Source organism: Myotis brandtii, unplaced genomic scaffold, assembly GCF_000412655.1.
Source record: "Myotis brandtii unplaced genomic scaffold, ASM41265v1 scaffold126, whole genome shotgun sequence".
Lineage (NCBI taxonomy): Eukaryota > Metazoa > Chordata > Mammalia > Chiroptera > Vespertilionidae > Myotis > Myotis brandtii.
The window spans coordinates 2,298,267-2,301,606 of NW_005354425.1; positions in this window are offsets into that span (position 1 = coordinate 2,298,267).

The window sequence follows — 3,340 nt, forward strand, 5'->3', positions numbered from 1 at the left end:
GGTCCTATAAAGGAAAGCAGAAAAGTGGTAAGATCTAGCATCTTGAATTGAATAAAAATTCGTTGCATGGGGGGCAGGGTGAAATGGGTGAAGGTGGTCAATAGGCACAAACTTACAGTTATAAATAAGTCATGGGAATGTGCTCTACAGCATGGTGACTATACTTAATGATAATGTATTCTACATTTGAAAGTTGCAAAGAGAATAGATCTTAAAAGTTCTAAAACCAAAAAAAATTGTAACTATATGTGGTGATCTACTTGAACTAGAGTTAATGTGGGAATCATTTATAATTGATGCAAATGTCAAATAATTATGTTGTATACCTAAAATTATTATAATGTTATATTAATTATACCTCAATAAAAATACATGTGAAAGCCCAGCTAGTGTTGCCCAGTGGTTGAGTGTCCACCCATACACCAAAAGGTCACTGGTTTGATTCCCAGTCATGGAACATGCCTGGGTTGCAGGCTCCATCCCTAGTGGGGGACTTGCAGGGACCAACTGATTGATGGTGATACTCCTCTCTCATCACTGTTTCTATCTCTCTCTCCCTCTCCCTTCCTCTCTCTCTCTAAAATCAATAAAAAGTTTATATATATATATATATGAAAGAAAAATACCTCACTGTGATAGCAGACATACTGGATATAAACAAGAGGTCCAGAAGAAATATTGGCCTATAGAACAAACTATGTTAGATAAGAGACTGAATGATGTTTATGAAGGGAAAGAATGGAAAAATTTAGAGTACTGAGCTAATAAGAAATAAATCCTAAATGTCTGTGAAAATATTATTGCTTTATTTGGTAGTGGTAAAAGATGATAAATATGTATAATATGTAAATAACTTTTCTAATTGAAATCTTACAACAACCAAACATGATAATGACTGCGAAAGCAGTTTAAAAAGTAGAAAGCACTATGCAAATGTAGTTGCTGTTGTCATTAAGTTTTGTGCTTTAAATTCCAGATTATTCTCTCTGCATCAATGTATTCAAGCATTTTGCCTTATTTCTTGTCTTCCATGGCAAAAAAACAAAAATCAAAAAACACAAACACATTGTATTTTGTGGCCTTTGGATTTTGATTTCTGCCACTGATATGTATTCTATATTGCTGATTCTTGTTGCTTATCCTTACTTGTCCCAGCCTTGCCTAGTCTCTTGGTTCTTCTCTGTGGTAATCCCACTGGGCTCTGATTTTCACTTAGTCTAAACATTGGTGGCATGTTGACAATTGAAAAAAATGCAGTGGGTCATGTCCATTATGCCACTTCATGCTCTGTCTATTCAATTCTTTGCCTGCCTTTCTCAGCTCCTTGTTGTTCTTAGTGGTGATATCATTGCTTCACACATCCAGGCTTACAAACACTTGAAGTTCTTTATTTTTCTCCTTCATTTAATATATTTCTGAAGTACCTATACTGTGCAAAGATCAGCTGTGCTAAATCTTAGCAGAATACAGCTCTTGCCATCAAGGAGTTCACAGTCAATGTAAAATAAAGATGCCTACAAAATCAATGATAATATAAAGGTTGATACATGATATAATAAAGTTACAAGAAAAGGACAAAAATAATTCTGACACTAATAATGAGAAAAGGTTTCACAAAAAAAGGGACATTTGACCTACATGTTTTCCCTTTTTTAAAAAAGGTATAAATTTAGCCCTAACCGGTTTGGCTCAGTGGATAGAGCATCAGCCTGCGGACTCAAGGGTCCCAGGTTCAATTCCGGTCAAGGGCATGTACCTTTGTTGTGGGCACATCCCCAGTGGGGAGTGTGCAGGAGGCAGCTGATTGATGTTTCTCTCTCATCGATGTTTCTAATTCTCTATCCCTCTCCCTTCCTCTCTGTAAAAAATCAATAAAATATATTTTTAAAAAAAGGTATAAATTTCATACAATAAGAGTCATCCTTATTAGTGTACAATTCAATCACCCCATAATTGCTTCTTGCTCTTTTATAATCAAACCTTCTGCATACTCCCAGCCTTGATCTGTTAGCTGTTACTATAGTGTGACACTTACAGAATATCATAACAATGAATCATGTATTATAACACATTTTTTTTTACTTTAGTTTCTTTTATATAGCATAAAGCATTTAACATTGACCTATGTTGTTGAATGAAATAGTAATTCATTGTTATTTCCAAGTAATATTCCATTTTATGGATGTATTACAATTTGGAACTGGAGAGCATTATGCTAAGCAAAATAAGCCAGTCAGGGAAAGATAAATACCACATGATCTCACTCATTTGTGGAATATAATGAAAAACATAAACTGGTGAACAAAACAGATCCAGAGACAGAGAAGCATCAATCAGACCATCAAACTTCAGAGGGAAGGTAGGGGAGGGTGGGGGTAAGGGGGAGAGATCAATCAAAGGACTTGCATACATGCATATAAGCCTAACCAATGGACACACACACCAGGGGGGTGAGGGCATGAGTGGGGTGGTGGTGGAGGGATAAGTACACATATGTAATCCTATCTAATAAAAGACTAATATGCAAATTAAGCATCACTCCTTCACTCCCTCACTCCGTCACAAAGGTGGTGGCGGCCACGGAGCTAGAACAAGCAGGAGTCTTGGGTTGCCCCGGCGATGGAGGAAGCCAAGCTTCCTTCCTGCCCTGGCCAGCCCTGAGCTCTGCTCAAGGCTACAAAGTTTCAATTATAGAAGATAAATAAATCCCAGATACCTACTTCCAGCCGGCATGGCCTCTGCTCAAGGAGGGGCTGGGAGCCTCGGTTGCTAGGGGCAACCCAGGCTTCCAGTGGGACCAATGCTACAAAGTTTCAATTATAGAAGTTAAATAAATCCCAGATGCCTGCTTCCAGCCCATGGGCGTGGCCAGCCTGAAAACAGCCCTCAGCCCCTCACCCAGGCAGGCCAGGCACCCCAGTAGGGCCCCCCAACCCTGAAGGGGGTGTGGCCCGCCTGAAAACGGCCCTCTGCCCCTCACCCACGCTGAGCACACCCCCATGGGATGAGGGTCCCCACTGGGGGGCTTGACCAGCCTGCAAACAGCCATCAGCTCCTAACCCAGGCTGGCCAGACACCCTAGTGGGGACCCCCACCCCAGAGGGGGTGTGGCCAGCCTGCAAACAGTCCTCAGCCCCTCATCCAGGCTGGCCAGGCACCCTAGTGGGACCCCCACCCTGATCCGGGACACCCTTCAGGGCAAACCAGCTGGCCCCGACACGTGCACCAGGCCTCTATCCTATATAATAAAAGGGTAATATGCAAATTGACCCTAATGGCAGAACAACTGGGAATGACTGGTCACTATGACACACACTGACCACCAGGGGGCAGACGCTCA